General features: G+C 36.9%; 1 protein-coding gene across 11 annotated transcripts in view; it reads right to left on the minus strand.

Annotated features, from left to right (window-relative positions):
• The window catches only part of LRRC4C (leucine rich repeat containing 4C), a 1,285,379-nt gene that overhangs the window by 178,475 nt on the left and 1,088,012 nt on the right, over positions 1-18,892 (minus strand). For all 11 annotated transcript variants that reach the window (XM_072969820.1, XM_072969821.1, XM_072969819.1 and 8 more), the window contains one exon: positions 2,899-2,995. The gene's annotated coding sequence lies outside the window, so the exon portion shown is untranslated. The remainder of the gene's footprint in view (positions 1-2,898; positions 2,996-18,892) is intronic.

The raw sequence follows: 18,892 nt of genomic DNA on the forward strand, positions 1-18,892 counted from the left end.
AATATTGTTTCACTTGAAATTACATATCTCACTTTAGACATTGGGGGATCTAATTTATAGATATGTTTTCCAGGAATAAGTGAAACTCTATTTGTTCCTAAATAAAAATGTCAATCATCAAGGAATAGCCACTGCAACTTAACCATGTAGATGTCTATTCTTTTGTATATGAATCACAAACCTGACAAGGCTATTTGGAACTTTATTTGTTGCAATCTGTTGCTCTTGTTCGTTTAACCACCTTTGAGAAGACAGTAATTCTCTGTCCTTCTATTAGCAAGGAGAGGTCAGAAATAAACTTAAGGACTGGAAGGCCAATTCCTATTTGGATAAATCATCCCAAATGGGCAAAAATCTATACTCCAGAGCTTACACACAGCAGATAGAGAAGAGCTGTGATGGTTAAGCAAAGGGATGGTTGTATTTCCTGATCTCCCCTAAGATTTTAATATGTTTTTGCAAAAGGTTCTTGGAAAATTTCCCTGAATACCCAAACATTCCTATAAAACCCATTATTCATTCACTTTACCAACAGACTCAAAATATGGTTAGGAACTTCATAAATCTCAGGTAAAATTAAAATTAGAATGCTCCCACTATGATCTGATTTATTATGCTATGATTTATTGGTACCCAGAAACCAGATTGCTTTGAACTTCTGAGATAAATTCTTTAGAATAGATCTATTAGGGATGGATATAGCTTTCTCTTAAGTTACCTCTGGGTTTTTGTTTGTTTGTTTGTTTCATTTTGGTTTCCTGATGCAATGCTAAAAGAATGGCGTTAGAAAGCCTTTGAGGACATGGGAAAAAGGGGAAAAAATTGATATTGACTCACTTAAAACTAGATGGTTAAACAAGTATATCTTGGAAAATTGTCTAATACATTTATAATTAATCTAACTATTCATTCAATCATTTTTTCCACTAGCATTTACTAAATATCAACGGCGAGCATGCCTCTGTTTGAACTTAATATGAAGAAATCCTGAGGACTTCAATCAGGGTTCTAAGTTAGGAGCTGCATTTGTTTCTTCCTGGAGCAGGAAGCCGTAATGAACGAGGACCACTTTGTTGCGCTTTAAAGGTTTTTGCTTTATGAAAGATTTTTAGGTTTGGCACCCCCAGTGAATTTCCAGTCTTTTTATATTCTTACCGGTCCTCTCCTCTCTTTGAGCATAATATTTTTTTCATTTTGGGGGACTAGTTGATTTCATACTTTCGAGCTTACGTAAAACTTTCAGAAATACGACTTTTGAGTGTCCAAGTTAAAAGGCTGATCAATCTAGCAGTCCTTTGACATTCTTTAAGGATCTGCCCAAGAGACATTTGCTAATAACCGACTTCCTAAATGTCATTGTGCCCATATGTTTTTGCAGCTTACTCATGTTAATAGGCGGTACCCACTTTATGCTACAATATGATGAGTATTAAATAGTATTAAATACAGGCTCTTTTTCCTGATGACAGCCCTTATCTCATTTTTGATGATTAATTATTCTCCATGATATGTATTCATGATGGAGTGGCAAATCCAGATGACTGCTCCTCCATCACAGAAGATAAAAATTTTCCAATCTATTCAATGTTTTCTTTTGCTACTGCAGTATAACCATTGAGAGGGAAATCACGAAAATTTAACCAAACTGAATGACCAAAATAAATCCAAGTTTTTCTTGCATGATCTTGACTCTCAGATGAAGAAAAACCCATATGAAAGGAACAAGGTCCATTCATTCTAGAGGCACCATCCAGTTGAAAATATTAAGTGGCTGCTGCTACCAAGACCTACTTGGCTTGGCTCATAGTCCTGTACCAAAGTCTACTATTTTACTTTTGTTCAAGCCTCTGACTTTTTTTTTCTGTCCTTGTAATAAGTTCCCTTTTCTAGGTTTTATTTTCTACCAACAAATAAAACCAAGTGAAACAGATGACTTATTAAGTTAGAAATACAAATTCCCAGTGAGACAAGTCCACTGAACAGTTAGTTAATCTCACTCACTATCTAAACTTTTTTCTCCACACCCTCTTTACAGAATCGTGTAATCATATGCCTGAAATATTAAAGATTACTCTATGTAATGGGCTTTTTAAAAAGAGTAAAACCACAAATGCCAGCAGTCTGTCTTAGTGTCGTCTTCTCTATGACAATACATGCCCCTTGTGATTCTAATAATACATGACTTCTAATAGGCAGTTGGCAAAGGTTCTGCTTAGAGTCTGGCTTGCTGCTTAAAGCAGGAGACAACAGCACTGTGGCTGCCTCCATCACTCAGGGGGAACTCTCCGAGTGTGCTCTTAGGTTAACGAAAGCCTCGTGCAAGCTGTGCAGAGCCCTTCCTTTCCCTGGCAGGCCTCTCCTATTTTTCAGCGGTATTACGGAATACTTATTCCCTATTACTACTTTACTTCTCCATGTGAAAAAACTCCATTATATTAGCTCATCTGGCTTCTCTTTATTCACTTTACTGTCTCCTGTCCTTGGTTATTAGAGTTGCTTCTGTGATTGGTGACCTTGGGAGCAAGACTTCATCAGTTAGTTTAACCCACTCTCTTCGCTTTCACATTCAGAGCAGGATGTTGAGAGGAAGACGCATTCAGGCCTGCTGCTCCACACTGGAGAGTTTACAGGGCAGCTGCCATGCTGGGGGAGGCTGCAGCTGCCCATCCTGGGACGGGGTGGGTAAACCTCTCTCATGCTGGGGTTCAGTGTTAGGAAGCTTGTTTTGGGCACACATTGAAATCACATTCTCAGATATTAACTGTATCATTTATGAAAAGCAGAATCTGGCTCACCCTTTGTCCACTCTTTTGACTTACAGAACATCTCTTTTGTTCTGAACTTTGTAAGCTAGCAAGGAAGCCACAGGAAAACAGATTAGTGGTACTTGAAACTTACCTTCTGGAAATTTCCCCGAAGTCTCTGATCTTCCTGAGAAAACCCAAAGAGGTTAAAGAAGCGTTCTGGATTTCTGTAGATATCGTTTCTTTTATACCTGGAGGAAGACAAACACAAATATTATCTTTTTAAATTATGCAATTGAGAACAAATTTAAGGCTATTATTAGATACTCCAGCTTGTCACATTACCCCGATAGCGTTTAGTCTTTCTTCTTTCTAATATAGATAGGCAAATACAGACAGAAACATTCACATAGATACAGATACAGAGAGAGATAGTTGTTTTAGTTTATTCATCTCTACATTTGCCAGTCTTGCTTCCCTTTACCAATGGTCACTGCATTGTATCATTGAAGTGTGTCATGTGTCATACACACTTCATTGGAGAAACACTTTGAATAATATTTTGTACAGAAATTGGAAAGACTTCCTACTTTTACCTCATCCACCATCGTAAGTTCAAAATAATAGATACAGTTATCAGTTTATTCTAACCATAATAGCCAAGTGGACATTAAAAATGGACTAGAAAATGTACACTATAATTTACGTATTTCTCAGTTTGATATAGCAACAAGGAAATGAATAAATACAGGCATTGGACTGAAAATCAGAACTAGACTTAATTGATCACCCTATCATAATGAGCCAGGCAATTTTGGGCAAGTATCCAAACGTCTCTGAGTCTTAATCTCTCCACACATAAAATTAAGAGCTTTGTACAGGATCGCCTCTAAGTCCCTTTCCATCTTTCAAATTTTGTGATAATTTTCCATCTGAGGACATGGTGTGATATAGGTAGAATGGTCAGGAAGAATTTGTAGTAAAGCACGTTTAGACAAAGCCTGAATTTTTGTAAACTTATTATATGTATCAGTTACTTCCTTCTATCTCTGTTGGGCAGTTACTTGTCAGTAAATGATATTAAGTTGATTGTAATCAGTTAATTTCAGGTTTGTCTATTGAAGAAATCAATTGTGTATCTCATGGAGCTTAGTAAAACCTGGATTTCAAATTCTCAGGATTCATACTCCTCTGGGGGTTGATGACCAGCGGCGCAGTGGCTGTCTAGCCTTCTGCTACCCTAACGTTGAGAGGAAGAAACTATAATTCTGTAGAAACTGGGGAAACCAGTTAGATAGATAGCTTACAGAATCTGACAACATAACATGACATTATTTTTTTTAACTCCATCAGATATCTTCAAAGGGAAAAACATTTCTGGGTGAAATATTCATATCTAATTTGTAATCATTGTCCTGTAAAAACAATACAATTCCTAAAACTGATAACTGAGTGATAGCTCAAATTACTACTTACAAGGATAACTTTAAAAGTAACACATGAACTTTTTTTGTGGTTGCTATTAGAGTAATGGAGATTAATTTAAGCCTGCATTACGTATCTGATACTGGGATAAACTCTCTACATTATTTTATAGATTAAACTTTATAACTACCCTATTGTAATTTTGAATTATTATTCTTGTTTTTAGGTGAGGAAACTGAGGCATGTCAGTTGCCCAGAGAGAAACAGTAAGTGCAGAGTTTCCAGGTCTGTGTGATCTCAGAGCCTAAAGCCCTTACTGTGCGATGCATCCTGGCCCTACAGCGTTTGTTGGCTTCTTCTAAGCCAGTAAATATTCAATTTCAGTAAGTTCTCTCGGTCTTATACTATCTGAGCCTCTGAAAGCATTGGTTGGTATTATCTTTTGATACATGAAGGCTTGGACTATGGTTTTGTATTTCACTGCTATGTTTAGGGGAGCAAAATGCTGCTTTTTCTGTCTTGCAGCCTGAGTTTTCTGCCTGGTATTTAGCGTGTTTCAGAGAAATGTGTTGCGAGCAGGAGGCTTACTTCGTACGCATGTGAGTACAGAGAGCTGAGCTGGGTGGGGCTGTCTGCAGGGGCAGAAGCATCGGATGTGAAGCCCTGTAGGGGGTGGTTGTGAAGAGAAGAACCAGGCAGAGAGTTTGTTGATCAGAACAAAGTGAATCATATCATTACACAGGTTCACAGAACGTGGGACTGAAGAGGCCTCACTAATCAAATTTCATAGTGTGTAGGTGAAGGAAATAAGACACGAGATGTTCAGGAACTAGGAACTGCGTTTTTGGATGTCATCCATCTACCCAGCTTCTCAATGGTAACATTATATCCTTAATTGCATGTTTATATGCATGTCTTCAACAAGAAATCCACTACTCTAAATAAACTTACGGTTAGGGAAGGGATAAACTGGGAGTTCGAGATTTGCAGATACTAACTACTATATATAAAATAGATAAACAACAAGTTTCTACTGGGAACTATATTCAATATCTTATAGTAATCTATGATGAAAAAGAATAGAAAAAGGAATACATGTATGTATATGTATGACTGAAACATGCTGTACACCAGAAATTGACATATTGTAAGCTGACTATACCTCAATAAAAAAGAATGCAAATTAAAAAAATTTTTTTTACATTTTTTATTGATTCATAATCATTTTACAGTGTTGTGTCAAATTCCAGTGTTCAGCACGATTTTTCAGTCATTCATGGACATATACACACTCATTGTCACATTTTTTTCTCTGTGATTTATCATAACATTTTGTGTATATTTCCCTGTGCTATACAGTGTAATCTTGTTTATCTATTCTACAATTTTGAAATCCCAGTCTATCCCTTCCCACCCTCTACCCCCCCCCAGTAACCACAAGTCTGTATTCTCTGTCCATGAGGAATTCACTTCTCTAGGGCTGCAAGTATCAATCACACTGTGCGATTTAAGACCCAAAGAGCATAGTGCGGATGAAAAAGACCTTGGCGTCAGACCAGCCTGAGTCCTAGGGCCAGCAACATCCCTTTCCAGTTGTGGAATGTTAGGGATGTGGCTTAATCTCTCCAGGGGACAGGTTCCTTATCTCTAAAATAGGGTAACAGCAGCAGCCCCCTCTCTGTGCTACCTTGGGGATTAAGTGAGTTTTTTTTTTTAAGACTTTGCATCAAGATCTGGCACAGAGTAAGAAAGCATATGCAAAAACTTCCAGATTTCATTTTCATCATCATTATTATCACCACCATTATTTCTCTGACGAGAGCCTAACACAGTACGACATCCTTTGAAATGATGTTTTCTTTTAAAATAAGGAACTATAAATCCCAGCAGAAGGAGATTCTGGCTGAAGAACTAACGAAATAGGCTGAAATGACCAGCATGGTCATAGACTTTCGATTTCTCATCAGTGAGATGGGAAGGACACTGATCTCTGTATACATTTGACATTTACGTACAATACTCCAAAATAATAGATTCATAATTTGATATTTTTGCTGAGGACTGTCCAAATCAGTCGCAAGCAAAGTCAGAAGTTCTCATGGCCAGACCACGTAACTAAAACAAATGGTTTTGCATGATCAAAAAGAGAGAGAGAAGAAAGAAAAAGCCTCATTTCTTTCTTAATCGTAAGTTGATGTGAAGAGATGTCCATTTGGATTCTGCCGTTAGAGAGCTCAGTTATGCAATATTCACACAAAAACAGTTCCAAATCAATACAACATGTTTTAAATTTACATTAACATTTAAATTAATGAGAAGCTTAATGTGAATTACGGAGCTTTAGCTGTTTAGGACTGTGCTCCTTCTTGCCAACTTGGAACAGGGTCTGTTGACTCACCTTCTCAGTCTCATAAACAGCTTCCAGACTTTATGTGTTTTCAGTGCCAGGGGACGTTCAAGCTGGTGAAAGATGCCATATTGACATCACCAGGGAACGAAGTTGGCCCTCTCCACTAAAGATGGAGCATGCTTCCAGCAACTACACACACTTCCCCTGAAGGGCAGATTGCCACAGGCAGTTGTCACGCCTGGAAATGCTCTAGGATCAGAGCTTACGCCACCCCACCCCATTCATTTATCCAAAAAACATTTCTGGAGCACCAACTATGGACATAGAACTGTGCTAAAACAACCCCGATTCTACGTCAAGGAACGCATAGTCTATTGAAGGATACAGCCACATATATACATATATAAACAGTCATAGAACAATTTGACATCTTCTGTGATAAAATAAGGTTTGTACTGGGTGCAATCACAGGCACCTGAATTAGATTAGTGGAGAATTAAGAACAGCCTTCTGAGAAAATAAGGCTCGAAAGACAAGTAAGAATTAGTCAATTAAAGAAAAGCAGAAACTCTCACCACTCACAGGGGACAGCCTGAAAAAGAGCCTGAGACCTTTGCTTCAGTGAATGAAGTTCTGAATCATCAGAGTGTGAGAGGTGGGGCAAAGACGTGTGTGTGTGTGTGTGTGTGTGTGCATGCGCATATGCACGTGCATATGTACCCATGGACACAAAGAAGTGTAGGTGTAACAAATTAACATGCACGTTTAGGCAGGGACAAGTTCATGAGAGATGTCACATGCCATGCTAAGAAGTTTGGACACTATCCTTAAAATGATGCAAATGCAGGTGATCTGCTGTATTTTTTGTGTGTTTTAATAAGCTTGGAGAAAAGTTCTAAGTTCACAGCAAAATTGAATGAAAAGTACAGAGTTCCTATATCTCCTATCCCCAAATATGCAAAATCCCACACTATGGATATCCTACACCACAGTGGTACATTTGTTACAATTAATGACCCTACATTGACACATAATTAGCACCCAAAGTTTATAGTTTGCATTAGAGTTCACTCGGTATTGTACATGTTATGGGTTTAGACAAAAGTATAATGATGTGTATCCACCATTAAAGTATCTCATAAAATAGTTTAACTGCCCCAAAAATCCTCTATAGTTCACCTATTCACTCCTCTCTCTTCTCCCCCCAACCCAAGGCAACAAACAATTTTTTTATTGTCTCCATAGTTTTGACTTTTCCAGAATGTCATATAGTCAGAATCGTATAGCATGTGGCCTTTTCAGATTGGTTTCTTTCACTTAATATTAAGAAATATGGCTTATTATTATTACTTAATATTAAAAATGGTTTGTGAGCTCATTTCTTTTGAGTACTGAATAATATTCCATTTTCTCGATGTACAACAGTTTATTTATCCGTTCACCTACCGAAGGACATCTTAGTTGCATCTAAGTTTTGGCAATTATGAATAAATCCACCATAAACATCTGTGTGAAGGTGTTTGTTTTTTGTGGACGTAAGTTTTCACCTCCTCTGGGTAAATACCAAGGAGCACAACTGCCGGAACATACGATAAGAGTATGCTTAGTTTTGTGAGAGATCACCAAACTGTCTTCCAAGGTGGCTGTACCATTTTGCATTCCCATCAGCAATGAATATGAGTTCCTGTCACTCCACACCCTCACCAGTATTTGGTGTTGTCAATATTTTCAGTTTTAGCCATTCTGATAGATGTGTAGCGGTTATGTTGTCGTTTTAATGTGCATTTCCCTAATTATACGTAAGGCGAAGATTTTTTCATATGTCTTATCTGTATATCTTCTTTAGTGAAGCATCTGATCAAGTCTTTGGTCTATTTTTTGATGGGGTTGTTTGTTTCTTCATTATTGAGTTCTTTGTACATTTTGGATAACAGTCCATTATCTGATGTGTCTTTTGCAAACATTTTCTCCCATTCCTCTCGTTCTCTTGACAGTATCTTTCATAGAGCAGAGAGAATTAGCAACACTATACCTGAGTTCAATCACTCTCATTCTTTTTTTTTTTTGCAAAACTGTATTTATTGAGCACGAACGATGTGTCAGGGAATGTATTAGATTCTGTGATAGAATGATGAACAAGATAGACATTATCCCTTGCCCTGAAGAAACTTACATTTTGGTGAGAGATGAGAAAAAACAACGAATTAAATAAAAATACATACAGATTATGTAAAAAAAACTATTAAGAAATAAACAGAATGGGGTCAGTGTTTCTTAACTGTGAATAGGATGAACGCTGGACTGAGACTCACTAGATTCAAATCCCAGCTCTGCTACTCCCCCATTAAGTCATGTTGGCAAGTCTGTGTCTCATTTCCTCATCTGCAAAATAAAGATAAGTATTCCAATTCATAGGCTTGTTGTGAGGTTTAGTCAATAAATGTACAGCGATTAGCCTAGTACTTGGCTCAAAATTACTGGTTATTATTATAGTTGTGGTTACTTTCACTGTTTTATGCTTACTGTTACTAATGCTTTGGGTAGCTTGGTCAGGGAAGGACTGTTTGAAAGTGTGACATTTGGGGTTTAGTCTGAAGAATAAGAAAGAGCTGACATGTGAAGAGCTTTAGGAAGGGTGTTTATACCATTTCTTATACAGAGCCAGCAGCACTTGTGAAATTCTTGAAATGATGTTAAAATGTTTTCAAATTATGGCACTACTTCAGTGTAGATAGTGTGATATTATGTAAGTTTCAGCTTCTTAAACTTTGACTCCAGGAAAGAGGGGGTTTCCTGTTTCAATCAAGAACCCACAGTCCAAAATTATGTAAGAAAATTCACATTCCAGAGATAGCTACCAAAATTTTTTTTTCCTTCTCTTAGTCAACACCAGATGGTCAGCTAATGATCATCATTATTACAAACTAGTAAGCTGGGATTTATTGGCAAATAAATGTCTTGATACTTGGCATTAAAAATAGTAGAAATGGGCCTTTATTGGTGAAATTAAAGGTCTTCATGATATGTGGATCAACCTGCATATTTTGGGGACATTCCTCACCTTTATATCAACATGGTTAAAGAATCGAGTGAGGTGTCAAGTTTATATCCTTATGTCAGGGGAGATTCCTGAAGCTTGATCCATAAATCATTCTGTGTCCAGCCATGAGTTAGAAGAACATTTCATTGGCTGATCCAACTAAAAATACATACTCATTCTGCCTCTGGAATGCAGTCTGCTGAAAGGTGACATTCAGAGCACCTAAAAGAACAAAAAGATGGGGGGGGACAGTATAGCTCAAGGGGCAGAGCGCATGCTTAGCATGCACGAGGTCCTGGGTTTAATCCCCAGTACCTTCTCTAAAAATAGACAATAAAACCTAATTACCTCTCCCACCGGAAAAAAAAAAAAAAAAGAACAGAAAGATGGAGCTTTGCTTTATTTTCAGAACTATTTTGTGCCTACTCACTAAGTCAAGCATGTATGTCTAGTAAGTATCTGCATGCTTGGCAAAATTAGCTCAGTGACTTTGCTTTACTGTTACCTAGTGCTGAGAGTATAGTTAATTCTTATTTCACTCAGGCTTCTCTGCCTATTACCATCTACCAGAAAGAGTCTAGTGCCTGTATATTGTGCAGGACCAAAGGAATTTAGATCCGCTTGCAATATTTACATGTCCAAGGAGCCAACAGGAAACTGTTGCACCCTGAGTGTGGTAAGAAGGATACTGTTAAAAACTGAAATTGGAGAGGTAGACAAACAGAAAAAGTGCAGGGACTTTTAGCTCCTGATAAGATTTTTGGATTGAGTTCTCAGTGTAATAGGAATCCTGTAAGATGTAAGAAGAGAGCGCTACTGACCTGTTTCACATTTTTTAAAGATGATATTAACTGACGTGTAGAAAATGGACATTGAGGGTCAGATTGAGTGCAGGGAGGAAAGTTGAGGAATATTGCAGGAGTCCAGGCCAGAGTGATAAAGGCTCAAACCCAGTGATAGAAATGGATGTAAGAAATGTGGACTTTGAAACATTTTTTGGGGAAGAAAGCCCAGTAGGATTTGCTTGTAGCCTGAGAATGAAAAATAGGACAAGGGAAGACTCCCAGGTTTGGGGCAACTGATGGCAAACCTTCAGTGCTGAATGTGGCTGCTGGAAAGGGTCTGGGCTGCAGGGCTGAGATTCAGTCTTGCTGCTAAGGGGTGTCTATAGCAATGGCAGAGGGAGGCATTATAAGGCTTCTGTTGACTTCCCCATGGATCCATGCAGAAAGTCCCTGACTCCCACCCCAGGGCTGTCAACAGAGACTGCGTGTGGAGGGCACATGCTCTTTGGGATTACGGGAGGTGTCTTGTTCACACAGGAAGGCCTCTTTCCCATGCATAAGTAGAAAGAACCGTACGAGAAGTGTCAGCATTTCAGATTTATTTCAGACTCATTGAGCCTCACTGTTCCCTTGCAGAAAATGAATGACCGAGAAGAGGGCTTCTATCTTTATCTGCCATCATTAAGAAGATAATACTCATCAAAAGCTCCAGTGCTTCAACATAATTCTTGCCTCTCAGCTCAATGCATGAATATATTTTCATAGTCATTGATTTAGTCAGTTAGTCAGTCCATCTGTCAGTCTGTTGGTCAGCGATTCATTTAATAAACATTTCCTATAAATTAGCCAAGAATTGGAGATGAGCCTTATATAAGTCCGCTTTACTTTGCTTGTATGTCTCCTAGACATTCAGTCTGTTAAGCACCAACAAAATATATCTCAAATGCAATTTAGAAAATTGACTTCACTGCAATCTATATTAACTCTGGGACTATTGTAAAAAATTAAGGATTAAGCAAATAATAAAGTCGATTGCTTTTATATTTGAGCTATGAAAACTTTACATCCTTTAGAATATCAGATTTTATTTTCATTTTATACTTCAAATTCTAAACGTGAAGGTATTTGAGATTCATTTTTTAAAGAATGGGCTCAATCATTTTATATATATATATATATATATATAAAATTTCATGATCTTTACACATGTTAAAAAGCACATAATATAGATACTAGCTAGGTGTATACACAGACTATCCAAATTGAAGTATTTTTACATACATTTTAAAATAATTCAGATTGCATAGGAAGAACTAAAATGAGATCATTTATACGCAAACTTGATATTTTACTTTTCCATGGCCTGTGCAGCTTTGAATAGTGACCTCTCAACATTCTGTGTCGCAACATTTCATCTAAAGTGGAGTTAATACAATGTAGCTCCTTTAAACTATTCTTATTTAACGTGACAATCTATCTAGCAAGTCTTTTAGGCTCTTTGGTTTTTACCTCAAAATAAACAGAGCACATCATTATTATTATTATTGTTATTATTATTATTATTATTATTATTATTATAAAAAAGGTTAAGAAAGCAAGAGGTGAATTGCCAAAAAGATACACTCACAGTTCAATGATACAGTACAAGAAGTCTACATGTTGTGATATTTTTTCATATTTTTCTTTAGCTATTAGAGACAACAAAAGTAGTTGACAAGTTACATGTGTTTATCAAACCATGTAATCACATTTTTTCTTGTACTTCTGTAAGGCAGACAATAAGAGTCAACTATTGAAATAACTCTCATTGGATCAACGTTTAACAATTGAGGTTTTCTGAGGATTTATGACCAGGTTGAAAAAATTGGTAATTTCAGGGATCCCTAGGTGGTATCACTTTTTGGTTTATTTTTTTCCCTGGAGATTTAATAACTGGGATGATTACTTCTGTCATAAATTAAAAGCAGGAGAGAAATTGTTATCAGTTCAAATGTGGAATATTTTATGGGCTATTTAGCTTTTGGAGTCTTGGAAGATGAGTAGTTTCCATTTAGACAATTCATGAATGTGACAGAGGTAACTGGGTCATAGCAGCATGTGGGGGAAACTCCCCCCTCCAAACTTTTGCACTAAATAAAGCTTCTTTTCATTCAGAAATCTTCAGGTATTTTAAGATATTTTTTAATGCCACTTTCATAACTCAGAAAGAACGAACATTGCTACAAATGTGTCTCAACATTGCTACAAGTATGTCTCTTTGCGAGGAAAAATTGAGACCTCTGTGATGAGCCAAAAAGTAAGCTCAGTAAAAGGAGACTCTTACTGATGACAGAATGCTACCCTGTGTGAGTGAGGCTGACTCTGCGCTCCATCCGCTCTCATTATGTATTCTGCTAATAGCTCAAGGAAGTAAAATAACAGTTCGGTAAGAGCCGAGTGCAACATTAAGGTTTAATTAAACCTTGTTTTACTTGGGTGAGCTGGCCAGGCAGGGATGTCCTGGGAGAACAAAGCCCGCACTGTGCTGACTGGCAGCAAAAAGGCGTGGAGCTGAAATGCCAGCGCACATGGTTACTGTAAACAAGATGAGGGGAGCGACTGGAACGGTGCTGTCCACTGCAACCACATCACGTGAGCCACGCTTGAAGGCTAGGAGGGTATGGAGTCCACAGAAAGCAAACAGACTTGGAGGACACTGGCCATGAATCAGCCTTCCTGGGTTGTTCTGATAAAGTGCAATTAAAACTGTTTGGTGTGCTTCGAGGCACAGAACAAGACCCAAAAGTGGTAACGACAGGAAATGCAATTTCTGCTCAACATAAAAATAAGTGTCTAAGCCGTGAAAACTATTCAAGGGTGGAATAGACTGCCTTAAAAAAAGTAGTGAGTTTATTGTCATCTGAGTATTCAAGGATAGGCTGGCTGCACAGCCACTTGGTAGTTACTTTCTTACTTAATATAGTGTCATTCTCCGAATCCAATGAGTTATGCCAGTTTGGTATTCACTTAAAGCAGAAGAAGCAGTTGAATTATGAATATACATGAATTGCAGTTGCTTCTGTGGTAGAGTTTGAGATGGGATGGCTCGCACTGGTCCAAGTGCCATAACGTATAAATACACACTGGAGAAGCATTTTTTCTAGTTTTTCTGATGGGGCTTTCTCTACATAAGCAACCTTTAAAAATCAAATACACTTTAGCAGTATATTATCTTCCTACGACTGCTATAACACAGTACCACAAATGGGATGGCTCTGAAGAATCGAAATTTATTCTCACAGTTTTGGAGTCCAGAAATTCAAAATCAAGAGGTGCGGAGGAACGTGACATCAGCAAAATGGCCAATAAGACATCCCTTGCACACATTCCCCCCTTAGCAACGATGACTTGGCATCCATCCACAGACAAAAGTGTCTTCATGGGAGCTCTGGAATTCAGGAGGAAACTGTGAAATCCCAGGGAATTCCAAGACCACGGAGAGCCAGTCAGGCTTGCACAAAGGCAGCTGACTCACTAACCATGGTCCTGGCTACAGACACCATAAATAGCTCTGAACCCCTGAGAACTTGGTTACAGCCCCATTTGGCTTTGGATCCATCACCAGCACCATACACCAAGGGACTGGGAAAAATCATGTCCACCCATGCAACAGAAATAGACATATGGACATTGGTCCTGGCCATGGTCCTTGAAGTGTCCCATGAGCCAAATTCAGACCTTCTTGGCTACAATCTGGGAGTCCCTGGAGGTAAGTCCACCAAATTCAATCAGATTGTAGATTATGAAAATGCCCTGTAACTGGGCTTCAGTCCTGTCCCAAACACAGTCTGTGAATATTCTTTCTGACAGACGGACCATGCAGGAAACACTCCTGTCTGTGCCTGCAGAGATCCTGAAAGGGCCTTAACTAGGCATCAACACCTGCTGAGCCACAGCCCCATAAGCTGGACACAGGGATAAAGCAAGAGAACCTCCTATCTGTACCCCCAGAGATCCTAAAAGGTCCCTGTATGCTGAGCCAGATTCTTAACGGCTACAGTCAGCCAGTCTGGCAGCAGGAGTAATTCCCATCTGTGCTTCTGGAAATCCTGAGCCCTATACTCATTGTCAGAAACAAGTCCAGTTTGCTCAGAGGCCTGGCAGGAGACATTACAAATGACACCACATAAATATAAAGGATTCTAAGAGATTGCTATGAACAATTATAGGTCAAAAATTGGAGAACATAGAATAAATGAATTCCTAGAAATGTACAACCTACCAAGGTTGAATCACAAAGAAACAGAAAATTTGAACAGATGAACAAGAACTAAGGAGATTGAAGAAGTCATCAAAACTTTCACAATAAAGGAAAGCCCAGACCAAATGACTCTACTGGTGAATTTCAACAAACTTTCAAACAAGAATTAACATCAGTCCTTCTCAAACATGTCTAAAGAACTGAAGGGGAGGGAACATTCCCAAAATCATTTTGTGTGGCCAGCATTACCCTGATATATAAGCCAGATAAAGACACCACAAGAAAAGAAAACTACAGGACAATATCCTTGATGAATATAGATAGAAAAATTCTCAAAAAGATTCTAGCAAATCAATTCAATAGCACTCTAAAAGGATCATATATCATGATCAGGCAGAGTTCATTTCTGAAATGCAAGGATGGTTCAACATACACTAACCAGTACACATGATAAACCATATTATAGAATGAAGGATAAAAATCATGTCATCCTTTCAACAAATGCAGAAAAGGTGATAAGATTCAACACCCTTTCATGATAAAAGTTCTCAACAAATTGGGTATAGAAGGAACATACCTTAACATAATAAAGGCCATGTGTGTGAAACCCACAGTTAGCATCATACTCAATGGTGAAAAGCTTAAATATTTTCTTCTAAAATCGGGAACAAGACAAGGGTGCCCACTCTCATCACTCTTTTTAAACATACTACTAGATGTCCCAGCCAGAGAAATTAGGCAAATACAAGAAACAAAAGTCATCTCAATCGGAAAGGAGGAAGCAAAATTGTCTCTGCTTATGATGTGATTTATATATAAAAACCCTATGAATTCCACCAAAAAGCTGTTAGAACTAATAAATTAATTCAGTAAAGTTGCAGGATACAGAATGAGCATACAAAATTAGTTATATTTCTATACACTAACAATAACATATCTGAAAAAGAAATAAGGAAAACAATCCCATTTACAACAGCATCAAAAATAATAAAATACTTAGGAATAAATTTAATCAAAGAATTAAAAGATCTAACTGAAAACTATAAGATATAGCTGAAAGAAATTGAAGAACACGCAAATAAATGAAAGATATCCAATATTCATGGATCATAATTAGTATTGTTAAAATGTCTGTACTAGATATGTACTAGTACACTGGACATATACCAGTATACTAGCTTATATAGATTTAAAGCTATTTATAGTTTCAATGTAATCCTTATCAAAATTTTAATGGTATTTTTATAGACTTAAAAAAGTTAAATTAGTATGGAACCATAAAGACCTCCAATAGCTAAGAAAATCTTCAGAAACAGCCAGGAGGACGTCCTTATTTAAAACTATATTTCAAAGCTATATAACAAAACAGTATGGTACTGGCATAAAAAGAAACACATAGACCAATGGCATAGACTAGAGAGCCCAGAAATAAACCTATGCATATTCAGTTAACTGATATTTGATGAGGGAGTCATGACTACTCAATGGGGAAAAGATAGTCTTTTTAATAAATGTTGTTGCTAATACAGGATATTTACATACAAAAGAATAAAACTGGATCCATTCGTTACACCAGTCAGAAAAATAACTTGAAATGGATTAAAGACTTAAATGTAAGAAGCAAAACCATAAAACTCCTAGAAGAACACACAGGGAAAAAAGTTCTTTGACATTGGTCTTGGCAACAATTTTTTGGATATGACACCAGATATGTGCATATATACACAGATGTACATACATGGGTGTAAATACACATAAAGAAGCAAGCCAGCCCGTCAGCAGAAAGGGAAGTATGATAAAGCATCAACTTAGTTGGTGGAATCTATCTCAATTTTTCATTTTATTTCTTTTTCTCATTCTCTGTTTCTTCCTCCCTCCATCCCTCCTTTCATCTCTTTCTTTTCTTTTTAATTTTTTTTCCTTCATTTTCTTCACTGTTACAGATCACCAGCTATAATTCAGGAAGATGTAATCTGAAAGCACTGTCTACAACATTTACTCTGAGCTCACTCTTCACTATTATGGTTCATTTTCTAAATGGAAATTACGTCTTGGCAATGACAACCCTTTGACATTCCTAGTGGAAGTACTTTTCTTCTCCCTTCAGTTTTGAAAGAATTATGTATTTTTTTCAGACTCAAAATGTTCAAAGGCTCTATATTAATTCATATAATTCAATGGTCCAAATTCCTTCTACATTTCCTATTCCAAGCAAAATTATGGCAGAAAAACAACAAGAACAAAAACAACAAAACAAGAAATCAAAGCCACAACAAACAAGATAACAATGTTTTGGCCACTGGAAATCACTGAAGTCACTGAAACCATTCAACACTGGTCATCATCAGTGTTCTCTGAGAATTGTTAGTTAACCTATATCTGAATGATTCACATCCTATGTATTTATAACTTTTAAAATAACTGGGCAACTACAGATTTTTCATTCATAAATAACATGCTTTATGTTTACTTTTTAAATATATAAAAAAATCCAGGGACATTTTAAATGGAAAAGTTTTATACATTGTAGTGTCTCATAATTGTTCCTGTTTCCTGTGTTACATATTTTTAGGTGCAGAAACCATTACCATGAACACAGAAGTCAGAATGTGAACTGTGTGTCTGTGCTAGAGGATCACTTTACATATATTTGTATTATATAAAGAAGGAGGTGGCTTTTTGTGAATGACATTTAAAGGCATAGCACAGAAATCAATTTCTGAATTAGAATTTAGGCTTAACATTTCTTTTTTAGTCTATATAAACCCTATACATACGTCTTCTCTTATTAGGATGTGTAACAGAAGGTGGACTTTCTTAGTAAAGGGCTTTTCAAGCATCGTTCCCAATAAACAATCAAAAAAAAAAAAGATTAAGACTTTTAATAGAAATGTAAGAGATTCTAATTGTATTTACTTTGCTACAGCATGAAAAATGTATTACATGACCAGAAAGTGAAAGTAGAAAATCTTAGATTTATAGTCAGGGTAACTGTTGGATGTACTGAGTTCAGATGTCTACACAGGCAGGGAATCTCTCATTCTCCTTATATGATGTCATCCTGCCCCTGATAACACACTGGCAGCAAGGAGAAGTTTATTTTTTGTAAGTGTGCCCATCCCAAATACAATGGATGTGCTCAACTTCTGAAATTTCTTACTTATGTAATTATTTACTCAATAAATAGCTAGAGTCTCACTGTACAAAGCAGTTAAGAACATGAGTTTTAGATCCAGACAAACTGAATTCCAATCTCTCCTCAGACTTTGACTGTCTCTTTGACTTCAGGAAAGTTTTTCCGTGATCTCTGTGCCTTATTAACTTCAATTGTAAAATGTGACAGTAATGACACCTACCATATATGGTCATTTTGCAAAATATTTTATGTTAAGCACACAGACCTGAGCCTGACACATACGAAGCCTGAAATAATTATGATGTTTCTATTTATTTATTTTTAGTTGAGTAGGTAATATGTACCAGGTACTGTCCTTGGTAATGGGGATACAGTAGTAATCTAATCAAAATCCCTGCCTTATGAAATTTACCTTCAGATTTGAAATATGTAATAGAACCTTGGTTGTTATTCACCAAACCTCTCTACTCTTCCTTCTTTAAAAATCTTACTGGAGAAAAAGGAACCCTCCTACACTGTTGGTGGGAATGTCAACAAATGGTGCAGCCACTGTGAAGAACAATATGGAGGTTCCTTAAAAACTAAAAGCAGAGTTACCATATGATCCAGCAATCCCACTCCTGGGCACGTATGTGGATAAAACTCTAATTTGAAAAATACGTACAACCCAATGTTCATAGCAGCACTATTTACAATAGCCAAGTCATGGAAGCAACCTAAATGTCCATTGACAGATGACTGGATAAAGAAGGTGTGCTGTTAAAATACCCAATAAAATATTACTCAGTCATAAAAAAGAATGAAATAATGCAATTTGCAGCAACATAAATAGACTTAGAGATTATTATATTAAGTGAATTAAGTCAGACAGAGAAAGACAAATACCCTAATATACCACTTTTATGTATAATCTAAAAAAATGGTACATATGAACTTATTCACAAACCAGAAATTGACATGTAAAAAAAATTATGGTTATCAAAGGAGAATGGAGTAGGGGGAAGGGATAAACCAGGAGTCTAGGATTAACATATATACACTACTATATATATATATATATATAAAATAGATAAACATCAAGGACATACTGTATAGCATAAGGAACTGTATTCAGTATCTTGTAATAACCTATAATGGAACCAAGAATCTGAAAAGGAATATACATATATATG

The sequence above is a fragment of the Vicugna pacos genome, chromosome 10 (assembly GCF_048564905.1).
Source record: "Vicugna pacos chromosome 10, VicPac4, whole genome shotgun sequence".
NCBI classification, from domain to species: Eukaryota; Metazoa; Chordata; class Mammalia; order Artiodactyla; family Camelidae; genus Vicugna; species Vicugna pacos.